The following is a 17496-nucleotide window of genomic DNA, read 5'->3' on the forward strand; positions in this document are numbered from 1 at the left end:
CTAATTCCACACCTGAAGCTTAAATCCCAAAACAAATGCCAATTTCTAGTATCAAATTCAAAGGAAAAAATTATCCTGCCTACAGAGTTCTTTTTTTTTTATCATTCTCTTCCGTTTTGTGTTGCCTTAATGACAACCACAAGTGATGTGCTCTAGGCAAAAAGATGTTCCGAGTGCCCCTTATGAGAATGCTTCTTGTGACTGTGGCGACTGCTAACAGAGAACGAAGCACCAGTAAAGCTAGAGCAAGTTGGGATTGAGGTACCGCTTAGGTAAGTTAATTATTTTTACACACACACCCGTTGCCATTAGAGGGGGGTGTTTGTGATGGCACTCCTCTTGCCTACTGCAAAAGGCTCGGCAATCTCTGACATTTAGCTTAACCTTTCAGGCATTAGAGATATGGTTTCTCTTGCTTTGCTGCAGGAGTACGTGCAGCTCGTAACAAATCAGTTGAAAGGTTACCCTCAATTTAAAATAAAGTAGGATTTTTGGAACTTTGCAAATGGACCTAAGTTACCTCTTCATATGTTTGCACAAGCGTGACCTTTTGCAAAGACCTTGATTGTGCAAAGGCTTGTGGTTATGTTCATGACAGTTAAAAGTCCACTTCTTATATTTTTTAAAACTCTTGATTTCCACCCCTGCCCCCTCTCCCGAAGGCAGCTTTAATGCCAAGTGCATTGCTAGGCCTCTTGGCATGGTTCTAAAAAGGCCTTGCTTCCCTAGCAGTGAAAATGCTGGCCTCTCGCCAGCCAGGAACTAAAATGATGATTAGCATAAATTCAAAGAAACTATCCTTCAGGTACATATTTCAAACAAATGTTAATGGGGCATGAGCAATAAGTCAGTAGGTTTTTCTGTCCCTTTGAAAGTAAATAGATTGCCCAATACTATTTAAAGGTTATCTTTCCAAGGGAGAAGGATAAAACTTGTAAGACTGATATCTGGGCTTCTTATTCTATCTGTGTAAAGGCCTGTACAACCTGAGACCTAGCTACCTGTGCAAAGTTCACCAGCCATGCATTGCAGCCTCACAGACCCTGACAATCCTTGTGGTTTCCCAGTCCCAGATAGGAAATCAGTATTGCTGAGTTAAATGAACCCTTGATGGGACACTATGCATCACTACTGGGTTGTGTCACTTGCAAAGTAATGGGTTTGCATTTCTAGTCTATGGTGATTTCATTTAGTAGTCAAAGTGTGGCTATGCCTGTAACCAATCTAGGATACATAATAACATTTGCTTGGCACTTTCAAAATGTTCCACATATGTTATCTAGTTGCAATACAACAACCCTCAGCCCTATTATCCCACTATTGCAGGCATAGGCAAGCTCCGGCCCTCCAGATGCTTTGGACTACAATTCCCATCATACCTGACCACTGGTCCTGTTAGCTAGGGATGATGGGAGTTGTAGTCCCAAACATCTGGAGGGCCGGAGTTTGCCTATGCCTGCCCTATTGTAAATGTTGAGCCTGAGGGAGAGTAGCATGTCTAAAATCATCTAAGGAGTTCATTACAGAAGCGGGATTTGAACTGGATATTTACTGTTTTGTAGCTCAGTCTCTTATCATTTGTGCTGCATTTGCTCTTGTCTCCCTCTACATACCTACTGTACTTTCATTATTTATCGTCTTAATGGTCTAATTATTGAATTGTTCAAAGGTTTAAAATGCTCCGGCTCAAAATTTGAGTTTGTGTTCATATGTACTACTGTACTTTTTTTTAAAGATGCTGCCCCTAGGATAGGAATGCTTACCATTTCTTGGTCTGAGGACAGCTTTAACCCTTGGTTAGTCCTTCGGGGGCTTCCTGCCAGTGATGGGTGTGGTCAAAAGTGGGTAGTCAGACAGGCACACAATCCCTCCTCCTCAGCTGATCCAGGGTTACTGCCCCTACTCTGCTCATCAAATGAACGATTTGCTGACTGGGAAAGGCATTTACCTTTTTTGTGGCCTTTTAGAAGTTGGTGGGATGTTTTTAATGTATTTCTTTTACCTCTTGGTTTTAATGTATCGGTGTACAGTTGCCATGGGCAAGATATGGTGACTAACTAATAATAATAATAATAATAATAATAATAATAATAATAATAATAATAATAGTTGTTCTGAGCTCCAGTGTTGTATCTACATACAGTGTTATATCTACAACCCCAGTGTTGTATCTACATCATCCCCACCCCCCTTGCCACTACTGCCAAAATTGCTGGAAGCAGGCAGCAGGGACAGACAAACTGGAGGGGTTGGATCAGCCCCCACCCAACTTGGGGTTAGCTGCTCCCTGCCCTAGGATGTTTTAAGTCCAAAGTTTGAAAGTCACAAGTACGGGCTTGGAAGTGCATGGATCCTACAGGTTTGTTCAGTAAGAAACACACTGTTGGCAGAATATTTGGTAGCAAGCCTATCAATGGCTACTTGCCACAATGGCTACATTCTACCTTCGCAGTCAGAGGCAGTATATCTCTAAATACCATTTGCTGGGAATCCCAAGTGGGGAGTGTGCTGCTGCACTCAGGTCCTGCTTGCTGGCTGCCCATAGGCATCCAGTTGGCCACTGTGGGAACAGGGTGTTAGACAAGAGAGGGCATTGGCCTGATCCAGATGGATATTCTTATGTTGTGTTTGCTTGTTTTTATTTTAGGCATTTATATGCCACTCTTCATGCATACACCTTCCCAAAATGGTGTAAAGTGCCCCTATTTTACAGAATATGAGTGTGTACACACACACACACACACACGCACACGCACACGCACACACACACACACACACACACAATGTATGCATGTAACAGACATTCGTTTAAGTTTAATAATGTGCATTGAAGTTGCCCTAAGAAACTTGATAAAGATTACCTATGCTTTGGATGTTTTTTCTGCCTGACTTAATTATAGCACATGATTAGTCTGTCCTCAGTGGACTAATCAAAGAGATCTTAACCAATGTGAATTGCCTTGTTAGCTTTGGAGGTAAGCTTCCTAGTTCTGCTGAACTTTATTGTTTGCTTAGCACTTGGAAAGTTTAAACCAAAATGGATAGTTTTTTGGCTGCAATTGTATGCTACTTACATGGGAGTATGTTCCATTTAAGTCAGTGGTGATTACATGTCTGATGAGCAGAGAATTCAATCCATGCTGGCAAAACAGAGTCCTGCATGGCTGAACCCTGCCAGATGTCAGCTGATGGACAGGTAGCTGTGATTTGGGCAAAGCAGGCTTGCAGGCCAACTTTGATCCTATGGCAGGCCAAGATTAATACCTGGGCCGGAGGTGCTCCACCCCTTCTGTAGAAGATCCAATAGATGTGGCGATCCCTTTCTATGCCAACAACTGCATTCCTTTGCGAGTATTCATTTGGGAGTTGTACACCAGAGATGGGCAGAGCTTGAATAGGTGGTGGGCACAGAATAAAAGAAAACCGGGCAGGCCACACGTTCCTGTCTCTTTCTGCTACTTCACTCCCCTCCCCTTTTTTTCTCCCTCACTCAAAAGCAATAGCATTTTATTAAGAAGCCACAGCATAAAAGTGGGGTGCTTTCCTTTAAATTTTAATCACCCCCTCAGATGTATAATGGTCTTACAGCAAACTTGTTATTCCTTAACCGTAGAGGTCCTTCGGAATTAGAGCTCTAGAACAGGGAGGCAGCCTGCGGTCTGCTTTCATGTCACCTTTGATCTGATTTAATGTGAGCACTAAGGAGGAGTGAAGGTGGATGAAAGTAGGTGGAAAGTAGGGAAAACATTGCCCACTGGCTTTGTCCACCCCTGGCAGATTGCCCCCGAGAGAATGCAGCCTTATACAGTTTTTTTTTGGGGGGGGGTTCCCCACTCTTGTTCTAGAATAATGTTTTTAGAAAGGAAAGAGTAATATTTTAGATGAAAAGGGATAAGTAGTACAACACAGCACTAATTTTAAACATTAGTTTTCAGAACACGGGGAAGTGTATATACAGATCTGTTTGAAGAAGGGAGTGCACAAATGGGCAGGCATTAGGATTGGCTTCAGCTAAATATAAAGGCTGGTTTGTCCAGATTTTGGAAGTATACCCAGGGGACCATAATGGAACATGGCGTGTTTCCAGAAGACTGAGCAATAGCAGTGCCTCTGCTTATGTCATAGCAACGCCAAGTGGCGAAGGATGAGTAAGAAATTAGGTCACCCGGAGTCCTAGTCTTCTTCTTTTTGTAATGTGTGTTGAAGCAATTTCTGTTCCAGCTACATTGAAAATACATCTGAGTAAACATGCACATTTCTGAATATGCAGTAGAGATAACTTTACATTTTTTAAAAAGAAATAGTTTTCCTCTAGCCAATCCACAGATTTTGGTATTATGCTTGCAAAGATCCCCCACTGTCCTGAAAACAAATTATGAACTGTTGAAATCTAAGACAAGTTTTCTCTCTGACTTCAAATGAATCTTGTAATTTAGTATGTGGGAGCATAGTTCACATGGTCTCTAGTGTTGAACAGGCCTTATGCAACCTTTTGATAGCATCCAAGGCTGGGTTGCTCCCAAATGTTTCAAAGTCTAAACTGGCACATAATGAGGCATGAACTGGGCACATCTTGAAATATACACAGGAGGATTTCAGCACACCAAATGAGTGAAATGGTAAAGTTAACGCAACTTTACTAAGTAAAAAAGTGGCTGTGTGAATCAGCATTCTGCCCATGGCAGATCATGCTTTTCTAAGGGATGTCTGTGTCCAGTTAGTGTGTCTGAAATAAATTCATGCTGCAGTCCTTTACCCACTTAGTACAGGGTAAAGGTAAAGGGGCCCCTGACCATTAGGTCTAGTCGTGACCGACTCTGGGGTTGCGGCGCTCATCTCGCTTTATTGGCCAAGGGAGCTGGCGTACAGCTTCCGGGTCATGTGGCCAGCATGACTAATTCGCTTCTGGCGAACCAGAGCAGCCACGGAAACGCCGTTTACCTTCCCAACGGAGCAGTACCTATTTATCTACTTGCACTTTGACGTGCTTTTGAACTGCTAGGTTGGCAGGAGCTGGGACTATGAAATGGGAGCTCACCCCGTCGCGGGGATTTGAACCGCCGACCTTCTGATCGGCAAGTCCTAGGCTCTGTGGTTTAACCCACAGCGCCACCCATCCCATTGTGCTCAGTGTGAATTCAGAGTAGACGTATATAGTGCTGTGTATTAACAGTGCAGCTCTATAATACCTACTAAGAAGCCCTACTGGATTCCATAGAACTTAATTCCAGGGAAGAATTGTAGCCTAAGGCTGCACAGAGCCGTGCTGGGAATCCTTTTGCCCAGAGGCCTATTAAGCCCAGCAGCCCTCTTCATTTAGCTCACAAGGCTGTCTTTGCTCAGCCATGCCCAACTCCTCCATACCTGGCACTATATATAGCATCAGTGGTAGGGAGGGTAAAGACAGGACAAAGCAGTGTTGATCAACCGTGCCTGCAAAGCCCTGTGCCTTTGCAAGCACCAATGATCTTTGCCTGACAGTGCACCGTCAGAGACTGTTTGCAGGCGACCGTAAACAGAGAGGAAGAATGTCTGTTTACAGACATGGCTTGGATTCATTCTACAGATGTAAACAGATTTTTTCCCTGCTGATTGGTGCTGACAGCATACGTTCAGAGGAACAAGCCCCTTTGAATTTGTCATCTGATGTCATAATGATGTCATGTGATTGCCACGTGGGCATTCCCACCCTCTTGTCAAAATTGGCCTACAGTGAGGTGGGAAACCTCCACCCATCAATGAGGTACATAGCAGAATGAGTCTGGGTTCATTACTATGCCTAGAATTGAAGGTTAGGGATGCCTTTCACTAGTTCCACTTGGTGTAACTGTCATAGCCACTTTGATCAGATACAGTGGTACCTAGGATTAAGTACTTAATTCATTCCAGAGGTCTGTACTTAACCTGAAACTCTTCTTAACCTGAAGCACCACTTTAGCTAATGGGGCCTCCAGTTGCTGCCGCGCCACCGGAGCACGATTTCTGCTCTCATCCTGAAGCAAAGTTCTTAACCTGAAGCACTATTTCTGGGTTAGCGGAGTCTGTAACCTGAAGCGTATGTAACCTGAAGCATATGTAACCCGAGGTACCACTGTATTGCTAATGTCCTGCTGTATGACACTGCCTTTGACAGTTGTTTGGGAAATTTAGCTTCTGCAGAATACATTGACTGATTCTAAGCAGAATCTGTAGTCGGGCACTGACAACACATGCCCCAGAATCTACATGCATTACAGGCAACGGCCATTTTATGTTGGGGTTGTGTTCCAAAGCACCGTGTACTTAAGTGTAAGTGTGTATATTGGGAACACCATCGAAAAAGCCTGCAAACAGCACAATCACTCTTTCCAAACCTCCTTGCTCCAGCTCCAACTCTCCACAGACATCAACGGTTGGTGCAAGGGCTCCTGGGGTTGCACTTGCAAAGGCTTTTAGGATTGCTAGGCACTGTTTTTGCTCTGCTTTTGCCCTCTCTGTTAGGGCTGATTTTGTGGCTGTGCACATACTGAATGCGTGTAAAATGGCCATGTAAAATGTACTAAATACCTTCCAGAACAGTTCAAGATGCAGGTTCTTGACCTGTTAAACCATAAATGGCACGACTTACCTAAAATTTCACAGTGTCCCCTCAGTCCCTTTTATTTGTAATGTTTAATATAAACCAAGAATACCCTTGTAAAATTAATTAGTGCCGTGTTTGGACAGCAAAGGTCTCCATGTTGGCTTTCCTGGCAGGCTGCTTCAGGAAAGCTGCTCTTTCCTTTTCCCAGGAACAACAGAGGCAGAGCTACTTCCACTACCTCAAACACCACAGGAAACTTTCAACCACCCAGGGAGTAGGTGGGAACTAGAGACACCACAACTACCGTAACTCTCTTTAAAGCCATTAGGATAGATTACTCACCCTATCTGCATTACTGCTGAGAGAAGAGAGACCTGTTCAAAAAGCACCCAGGACTGCCACCAGGGGGAGCCAAGTTATATTCTACCAGCTGAATGAGGATGCTTTGCTGAATCAAGCAAAGCTGTATCCGGATCAGTAATCAGGGGCTTCTGTAGGAGGTGAGGACAACAAGGACAGTAGGCCATATGTTCCAGATTCCTTGCTTTCTTTTCTTTCTTTTTTAAATAGAAAATTGTGGGAATTGAACTGGAAGGCCAAAAAACTTTTAAAAAGAAATAATTCTGGAGCTGTAGAATGAACTAAATTATTGAAAAATGAAAATAATGAGATTATGAACACATGCAGATTGCTGCAACAGTTAGCATATACATGCAGTACATAACCCAATGTGACGTGAAAATTATTTTTAGTGAGATAAACACTTCTGCACCTTCAGACTTGGAGGACTGCAATGAAATTGTTTTAAGGATCCTAATGTTAGCCTTTCTTTTTCTTGTCAGCCATCCTAACTTCAGAAGTAGTGTTTAATGCAGACTAGCCAATCTCAGAAATGCCAGCAGTAATGTTAAGTTGTGACAGAATTTAATAAACAGTGTGACTTCAGAAAAATAGGTTTAAAAAAAAAACCCCACACATGTTGCAACTACAGTATTTCTTCTTCTACACAGAAGCAGAGATTTTCTCCTTTTGTTCCTTCCAGTCATTGCTGATGCTGTCCTTTGTGACAGAGAAGATTTTTTTAAAGTATTCCAGTGCTAATAGAAAATAGTAGGGGAACTTCTTTTTCCAAAGTTTTGGCTTCAACCATACCAAAGATTTCATAATTGAATTCTGGCCTACATTAACCAGAAATAGTTTCCAGAAGGGCAGAAACAACAGTGTCTGGTCACACCTTATAAACTGACAAATTTATTATGGCACAAGTTTTTGTGGCCACAAGATTCTTAGCTGTTTAATAATCTGTGCCACAAGATTCTTAGCTGTTTAATAATCTGAAAGAAGAGCCTATTCTATGTCAGGAATGTACAGTTTCCCTTTGGGACGTGCACTTGCACGTATGTACCACAAGAGGAAAGCCTCTACCTATGAATTTAACCACACTGCAAAGTTCAAGTGTGCATGTGTTCCACAATATTCAATACAGACAGGGTTTTACAAAAAACAAAACAAAACGCTGCTTTCTTCCCTTACCTAAAACTTGATGTTTTCCATGCTATATATTGGGCCGGTCATTTTCCCAAGGGTGAGGCTACAGTGAGGGAATATATACAATTCCATCCTGGAGATATAATTACTGATTTGCATACATCTTAACAGGAAATGGAAAGATGGTAAAATCCACTTACGAAAGAGTGCAGCCTCCCACTGGTAGCAAAACAGGATAGACTTCAGTTTTAGTAAGTCTTTTAAATTTATGTATTCTCTGGATTTGTTTTGTTGGATTTGTTGGCTATGGCCATCTCGTTCACCTCATTCTGGCTTAGTTGGTGCTGATTTAGGGGCCATTTCCCCCAGGCACTTTAGTTTAGGAGCTACTCTTTCAGTCTTTTCTACCTTTTCCCCAGTTTTGCCCCTGCAAAACTGTACTTCATCTGCCCATTGTCATACATGGCTTGTGAGCCATATGTCTGGTCAACCCTAATGGGAGGAATAAACTCTATGAAAGGTGAATTATCCTAGCAGTTCAGAATATTATTTTAGGGACTGAAGTTGTGGTGCTACAGGGACTTACCAGGCAGGGGGCCTTCTCGGTAGTGGCACCCGCCCTGTGGAACACCCTCCCATCAGATGTCAAGGAAATAAACAACTTTTAGAAGAGATCTGAAGGCAGCCCTGTTTAGGGAAGTTTTTAATGTTTGATTTTTTATTCTATTTTTAATATTCTGTTGGGAGCCGCCCAGAGTGGCTGGGGAAACCTTTTGCAAAATATTTTGAGCTCCTTACACAACTCTCTAAAACCCATTAAAAGGCATTGTGTTTCTGTCTTTTAAGATCAATGTTTCAGGTTTATTCTATGGAATGGAGATGTGGTTTTTTTTAATTGTTTGCAGTATTAATGTTAAAGCACATGGGTTGTTTAGATTGTCATATGCATTGTATACAAGCAAATGGCATTTTTAATAAAGTTGCTATGATCAGCTTAAAATTAGGTGTATCTGGAATGAAGTGTTTGAAATCAAAGCAATTATACTGCACTTTCTCCAGGAAAGGTTGAAAATTGGGTGCAAAATTTGGCATTGCCAATAACTCTTCTGTTTGTTATATTAGCTCAGCTTACAGTATGAAGCAAATCCTTTTTGACACTGGAGAGTTTTCTAGTTATTAAAATAACAGAGGGCTAAAGAAACTGTAGGTAACTGAGAAGTCCCGACTTCCATTTTAAGAGTGACCTTTTACATGCTAGACTCCACAAAATAACTTTCGCACTACATTACCACACTTCTAACAGGGCTTACCTTCTCAACATACTTGCCTCTTGATGAAGACGATGTTAAAGTAGGATCCACAACTGGAAACCAGGCAGTCAATTTATAAACCTGCTTATCTGGCTGAAACAATTCTAGCTTCGCATTGGTTTGGAGAGCTCAGCCTGGTGACAAATCAATCAATGCTTCTGACTGAGGAGCTGACCTACTAAACAGCTTTCTCTCCCCATCTCCTCTACCCAAAAAAGAATGTCATACAGATTTCATTGCGTTTAAATCCCGCTTGCGGTGACCAGGAGCTCAGAGCCCTGCCGCTGTCGTGATCAAAAGGCTTTAAAGACTTCTACAACATCCATTTTTCCTCAGGGATTGCAGTGTGGAATTGGATGTATTCTCTCTGACAGTGATCTTTCAGAGCAAGTGCAAGAAAAGTTCTTCAGTTACAGAAACCACATTCAGCAGAAGGTTCAAGGAGCTATTTTAGGGTACAGAGCTACTTAACTGAACCTCTAACCAAGAGATCTGCTATTACCAGTATCAAGGCTGTTTCAAATATATTTTTTCACTGTTGTTGTATTTTTCTATCTTTATTTTTTAATGCATTTATATGAAAAAGGATCATGGAAGACAGTCCATTGCCAATCCTGACTTTGCCAACAGCACCTTACTATGACCAGAAACCAGGAACTAGTGGATTACGGAAGAAGACATATGTTTTTCAGACCAACCTAAACTACCTGCACAATTTTATCCAGAGTATATTTTTCTCCATAGACCTAAGAGATCGACAAGGATCTACTATGGTAGTTGGAGGAGATGGGAGATATTTTAATAAGCTTGCAATAACACTGATAGTTCAGATGGCTGCTGCCAATGGGGTTGGTATATTGTAAATGTGATTGCATCTCTAATACCTAACAGCTCTCTGATGTGCTGACTCTTTATGTGTTAAAAGTTCTCAACATTTTGTAATGCAATAATAACACATTTTTATCTGGATTCTACTGATTGACTACTTAGGGTCAGATATGGTGATTGGTGGGATGTGGGGATGGGCGTTGCCTTAGCAGTCTTGGAAACTATAAATTTATGTTGTTCTGTAGTCTAGCTTTGAAAAGTTGGGTTTTGATGGAAACGTAGAAATATTTCCTATTGTTTCCGTGTTGTCAACAACAAATGGTTGGCTCTTGGGTGGATTTCAGTGTTAGATTAACATGTGCAAATATTGCAGTATAGTATAGTTAGAAGTGTATGATTGCTTGAGAGAAGGATTTTGTATCATCGTTCCCCTCCTCTTCCCTGCTTAGAGTAGCCAAAGCTCTGTCATTCTCCATCTGAGCTACTCAGTAGATGAATCGACAAAGCATGTTTTCAGTTTCTCAATGGATATAAATAGCTGTGTTATGAGAATTGCTATAAAAGCATGCTGTTGGATAAGTTAGAGTGATGCAGAATCAGCCTCCATTCTGGTTAAATCCTTATGTTAGGAATTATTTCTATCATTTGGTACAGTGTTAGAAACAGAGATATGAAAGCTAGGAGCTAAATGGTACCTTAAACCTGGGTTATGGGCGCAACAACACAATGTCTAGGCACGCTTTATTTATAACAAGAATACAAAGCTGAAAATGAATGAACTGCAGCTAAAATATTATGTTCACTTTTCACATGGTCTACTCCTTCCTCTGCCCACCCCCTTAATATTCTTAAGAGGATCTCTTCTCCAGTCCTCAGAGAGTAGCCAGAAGTGGAGAGGCAGAAAAAGGTCCTCCTTTCCTTCCACTCTGCAGTTTTAATCTGAAATCTTAAGCGCAGTACTGTGCCCAGAGCTCAGAAACGGCTCACGCTAATGAAATTCCCTGTCACAAAATGCACCTAGAACAATGGGAGTTTCGAACACTGATTTGGTGTAGGGCAATTAAATCATTTGTTTGATTTTATTGGGAAAGTTTGGAAGGATAATGTTAAAATTGCATTTGAACCTCTGGCGTGTACATGTGAATATTGTTAACGCAAAAGAGAAATCAATATGCATTCTAGCCAATGGAGGTTTTCTATACACGAATGTCTGAAAACTGACATTGGTGCTTAAATCAGTTTTAAAATTAATAGTTTTTCGCCAGAATTTGATATCAAGTAATTCATAAGGGCATGTAGAAGACAATGATTATGTCTGGATATCATACACAAGCATAGTTTAGCATGATGAGAACAAGCCCCAGGGAGCCTCAGGCTTCTGTGCCCCCTCCCAAGGACTAAGAGGGTGTAGGTGGCTCTCATATAATGCTGCATTTTAAAGGAGGCAGTTTTGGCTTCAGAGTTCTCAGGGACAGGCACTTGCAACTGGTTATTAAACCACATGTACGTAAACTTGGGGGGGGGGGGCTGAGTATGTATATTGTAGAAAGATCATTCCAAAGGTATATCTAGTCAACATTCTGTTCTTACAATGGCCAACCAGATTCCTCTGGGAAGCCTGCAAACAGAGCAAGAGGAATTGTCCTCTCCTGCTGTCATTTCCTAGCAACTGGTATTCAGAGGCATGATCCTGGAGGCAATATACATCAATCATTCCTGGTAGCCATTGATAGTCTTATCCTTCATGAATGTGCCTAATCCCTTTTTAAAAAACTGTCTAGATTGGCACCAATCACTGTGTCTTGTGGCAGTGAATGCTGTACTGTATAACAATGTGATGTGTGAAGGGATAACCCAAATAAAATATTTTGGAGGTATCTGGTCAAAATCAGGGAAATGAACTTTACATTGTTGTCCAAATGATATCTTAGATTAGGGCAATTTTTTACCAAGGGTGGTTCTTAAAGGCAACATCTTAGCAGGTCAAAAGCTTCCATGATACAATGCTTGTGGGCTTCCTATAGGCATTTAGTTGGCCACTGTGTGAGAACAGAATGGGCCATGGTTCTGATCCAGCTGGCTCTTCCTAGGATTGTTCTGCTTCCAAAGAGGTTGGTGGGCAGGAACAGGCTCTCTTAAGTTTTCAGCAGTATGGAGGAACCATGGTTAGAAACTGAATAATTGCAGCTGTCCCTCTCTCTCCCACCTTTGATTCACAAAATGTTTAGGAAAGTAAATAAGTGATGAAAGTGTGTTGTTTCCTTCCCACAATTTAGACTCACAGGCTGTGAGCATTTATTTCATTTCATTTATTTTATTTTATTGAATTTATATACCACCCTATGCCCACAGGTCTTAGGGCAGTTCACAGAATAAAATCAGAATATAAAACCACAAAATACATAATCAAAATAAAAACAACAACCAAATAACACCCCCCCAAAAAAAAACATTTTAAAAGGGGCATAGGATGTGTTTACAGTGAACAGCTTGTGTGTGTGTGTTTTAATCATGTTAAAGTCAATGGATTGGATCAAGATTTAGCCATGCTTTCAGTAGCTCCATTGAAATAAATGGGAATTACCGAGTTCTACTCCAAGCATGGTGAAGATCTAACCCAGTGAACCAAAGTGCACTCAAGTCTGCACTGATTTACAAAGGCCAAATAGGTCAAGAGAATAAATGGAACAGAAATGAGTTACTGTAAAATTGTAACATGAAGCTATTCAGCGTGGGAGCATGTCAGTCATCTAAGACCTTCTGTAGCAAGCCTTAAAGTGACCATAGGACTGTAGGAAACTCACGTGTGAAGCAGTACTTAATTCTGTTTGCCACGGCAGGAATTTGTTTAGTGGAGAATTCCAGAGCCCCTGACTGTCCCGTGCTGATGCAGCAATTTGTACAGTTTATTTCACCACATCCCGTGCTTCTGTGCAGCTGAGTGGGGATATGCTTGCTGTACAAAGATTGTGCAGTAGCCATTGGATGATACAAACAAGTCCCCTCCCTCACTTAACCACACTTGGCCTTTCTGCTCTGTTGTGCTACAGTTGTCTTTCGCACCAATTCTCAGCAAATTTTAGAATGTCTTGTACTTGTGGGATTTATTCTTAAAGATTGAAGAGCTCTCTCCCTCCGCCCTCTACTCCATCACTGTCATGCCAGTTCTTCTACACTTTTGCCACTGCTCTGTTCATTTGGGCCCCTTTCTGCTTACTATTAGTCTTTCTTTCAGGGTATTGGCTACTAGGGGTGCTAACTTTCTTGAGCTCAGTAAAGTAGCCCAGATCCAATTATCTTGACCTACACACACTGGCCATTATGGACTGGATTCAATTAAGTAGGTGCGCTTGCAGGAGCCAGGGCAACAAGGCCCACTAGTGCAATGGGACCCCTAGTCAGCCCCAATTATCAGCTGGTCTGGAGAACCACCGGAACAGCATGTGGGAGAAGGAGAGGAGAGGGTGCGGAGGGGAGTCGTTTCATCAGGTGAACTGAAATGCTTGCGACTGGAAGAGTGTTATGTTGACTTCTCCTGCAGGGTTGTATCCAACTAGGTTCTACTCAGAGTAGACCCATTGAAAGTAATGAAGCTAAGTTAGTCATGTATATGAACCCCAATGGCCTCCTCCGAGTCGGACTAGTATTGGCTAAAATCCTATATATGGTATCTTCCAACTGAAAAAGCATGATACATTTTTTTTAAGGGTTACTTTTCCATCTCACCAAAAATCAGTGCTGTTTTAGAAGTCCCGGAACTCACCGGGAACACCTCCCTTGTTCTCTTATAATGGCAATGGTGCCCACTTGAGAGACGCCGTAACTGAATTCTGGCTGAAAAAGAGCCCTGCCCAAAATTACTATAACAGAACAAAGAAACAGGACTTTTTAATCCAAATGATAACTAGACTGCAATTTAGTTCATAGCACACTTGTTTAAAGTCTGTTGAAACTGGTTATTTTGTGCAAGTAATTTCGTACACAGCTGCTACACTTGTGGCTTTAGTTCTAGAAAGCTCTTAGTTTACCAATGTTTTAGGTCATGGAATTTAAGACCAGGATCACCTCACATTATTTATTTCTGAGTGTCATACATTAAATACAATTTTATTAAATGTTTTTACTTCTGTGAAATATTTTTCAACTGGTAATATATTTATGACCTTCATTCATCAGTAGTTGTGGGAGTTAAATGAAATATGCTTCCAAGGACACCTGCTATGAGAAACTTCTTATGAGATGAACATATCACTTCTTAGGTGTGAGCAGTGGTAGGTGATAGAGGCAGGTACAATTACCTCTTTAGGAATGATGAATCCAAAGGATTTCCAAATAAGACCACAAATACTTGAGAAGTGATTCATTACCTTTTATGCTGGTTATTTTTCACTGGCTCCTATGGGACTACACTACTGTAAATGGTTGGTCAGTTAAGTAATGTATTTTCCATTTTTTACATGATGATTTAATTTAATTAAGGGAAGTTAATACGTTAGTAGCTCCCTGACTTGGCATGCCTAGGCAGTGATATCTATAATTGGACTTGTAATTATAGGATGGTTTACAGGGCCGTAGAAGCCACATTTAGACTGCTGATGTGTCGTTCCGGTTTCCTTCCTGTCATATAGATGTTCTAAAGAAGAAAATGGTACTACAGACAGCAACTAGCTTGACTGGGGAATCTGATCTTTACTATTTAAGGGCCCAAGAGCCAGCCATGTGAAAAGAAAAATGGAGATGTACTCTGACATGAATTTGATTAAGAACATAGGTAACACAATGCAATTTAAAATGACAGAATCCATCCAGGTTATATAAATGGATTTATTTTGAATTGGTATTTCAAATAATCAATTTATTTTCCACTTTAAGAAATGCAGCAGATGAAATACGTTTTGCTTAAACATTTTTCCTTGATCTACAGAGAACTCTTGTGTGGAGAGAGAGAGAGAGAGAGAGAGAGAGTATATATGGATGATTTCATGGTTATGTTCTGCTAAGGGACATTCTTTACCTTTGGGATGTACAAATGAGCTGTTTGGATAGCTGCAGGAAATGAGATTGAAATGTGCATGTCTAATGTTTGAGTTGTAACTTACACCAATTTCCGCCCTCTCCCGTTCTGCCTCCCTCTCAGTCGCATCCTAATTGAGCAAGTTCCTATGAACTTACACAAGAGTCACAACAAGCTATCAGTATACTTACTGCTCCTGAATATGGCCAGCTAAGTCGAAGTTCACATTGCTCTCACCCCAAGGGGTCAGAAGAGAGACACAAAGCTCTTCTTCGCTCTTAATAGGAAAGCACCAAAATACCTAAGTGGGGAGAAAAGTACCAGCCCTATTTATCTTAAAAGCAGGTAGAAAACATCAGAATGTTGCCAGGCTTGAGGAAGTGTGTTTATTGATGAGATCAGTTGCATTGTTCTGTGTTAAAAGATAAAAAATGATCCTGTTAGTTTTGAAAAGGGGTCAGAGTTAGTACCTAATCCTTAAACCAGGTTAGTGATATAGCTCGAAATAGCTAACTACTATTGATGGCATGTTCATGGTATTCCCTAGGTATGTTAACGATAGGTCATTAACAGCAGAATTGGGGCGTGATCCAAAAGGTTGCCTCAAACGTGCATGACATCAGTAAAAGCTGCTGAGCCTTTAGCCCCCTTTCTGTGTGAACAATATTTTAAACAATTCATTCTTACAATATATTTATATATAGCAGCATTTATTTTCATGTTACCAGTGCATTTCCTATTGATTCCAATTATTTAAAATAAGTCATATACAGATGTCTTAAATAGAATATAAAGAATTAACAAATATTAAATAACATAACTTTTAGAGGAGGCTAAAGTTTTATACTTACACCATTCCATATGCAGTTGATCTGCCCCATCCCCAGCTGTTCAAAATTCCTTGCTTATATATTACGCAACTGACCTCCATTTCTTCAGTCTTTCTTTATAACCCCCCTGCTTCTTTAATGCTATTATTAACATGACTATTGTCACTTGCTCCCAAGCCCTCCTGACTGATTCCTCTTTATGAGATTCATAGTTTTCGTTCCATGCTTTTACATGCATAATTCTTGCTAAACCATTGGACAATCTTGGGTAGATAACATGCCTCCACTCTTCAGGATTTCTGACTCTGACCCAGGATGCTTGGGTAAGAATCTGTGGCAGATGTTCTCTGGAGCCAGCATTATAAGTCCCCATGGCTGGTGCAGACGCCTTCTCTTTCCTCTTTTACATACTTTTGAGTGTCAGAGGCAGGGAGAAAATGGGTCAAAGATTTCATATGGGTCAAGGTCTTGATAAGGCGGCAGATGTTTGCGAACATACAAAGGGTTGAATAAAGACTTGCAGGGAACAAGTTCCATGCACAAAACCTTTCCCCTGGAGAAAAGGTGTGTATGTATTGGGGGGGGGGGGTAATTTCCACGAATTCTTCCTTTCTCTCCTGAAAATCTGCTATAGAGTTGGGTGATCCTCCTGAACTGTGGGAGGGGTTGCATAAGGGGAATCCATGCACATGACTTGCATCCCTCCAGTGGAGACCCTCACTGGATTGCAGTCCTTCCCATAACTAGTTGGAGTTCTAATAAAAAAATTCCTTGCTGTAGCACCTTAAAGACCAACTAAGTTAGTTCTTGGTTCTCATACCAAGAACTAACTTAGTTGGTCTTTAAGGTGCTACTGCAAGGAATTTTTTTATTTTGACTATGGCAGACCAACACGGCTACCTCTCTGTAGTTGGAGTTCTGTCTGTGGAAGAGGAAGATTGGATCAAACTCATATTTTTTTATTATTTAGTGTACGAAAGTACAGTGGCTCTTTGGCTTCATTGGTAGTGAGAGGCAACTTGATGAACCATACTGAATTACAATCATACTCATAGATTATCTAGTCCAAGGAATATGCGTGCATACAGGGATAAAACACATGACTTTGGCATTATCAGCACCACACTCTAACCAACTGAGCTAACTTGTTGGCTTGAGCAACATGAATGGAAAGTATATATTAGTGAAAACCAAAACTTAGCTGTATAGTTTACTTTATAAGGGAAAAACCACTGGTTGCAAAAGAGAAACAGGTACAGTAAAGTTTCTGTTGGAGAATATTTAATAGAAAAGAAGTACAGTGAGAATTGCTAAATTTCACTTCCATTAAGCAGCACAGAAACACCCAAGATACGCTCAGTGCTTGTCTACACTTCTGCTTGCCTTGAAAGCACCACCTCAAGTGGTTTTCCCCTTGGCCGCTCCTTTCCCAGCGAAAATGCATTCTTTAGCTCTAAATAGGAA

At 41.1% G+C, this 17496-nt stretch overlaps 3 protein-coding genes across 7 annotated transcripts in view; 2 read left to right on the plus strand and 1 right to left on the minus strand.

Moving 5' to 3' along the window:
* The window catches only part of ITGB3BP (integrin subunit beta 3 binding protein), an 89885-nt gene extending 79528 nt beyond the window's left edge, over positions 1-10357 (minus strand). Inside the window, exons 1-2 of the transcript XR_014527743.1 lie at positions 9361-10357; positions 6905-7053 (exon numbers count right to left, since the gene is read on the minus strand). The gene's annotated coding sequence lies outside the window, so the exon portion shown is untranslated. The remainder of the gene's footprint in view (positions 1-6904; positions 7054-9360) is intronic.
* Positions 1-16778, plus strand: part of EFCAB7 (EF-hand calcium binding domain 7) — a 59667-nt gene extending 42889 nt beyond the window's left edge. For all 5 annotated transcript variants that reach the window (XR_014527734.1, XR_014527735.1, XR_014527736.1 and 2 more), the window contains one exon: positions 14817-16778. The gene's annotated coding sequence lies outside the window, so the exon portion shown is untranslated. The remainder of the gene's footprint in view (positions 1-14816) is intronic.
* Positions 1-17496, plus strand: part of PGM1 (phosphoglucomutase 1) — a 30228-nt gene that overhangs the window by 1480 nt on the left and 11252 nt on the right. The window lies entirely within an intron of this gene.

This window comes from Podarcis liolepis (assembly GCF_965112155.1).
Source record: "Podarcis liolepis genome assembly, chromosome: 6".
NCBI lineage: Eukaryota > Metazoa > Chordata > Lepidosauria > Squamata > Lacertidae > Podarcis > Podarcis liolepis.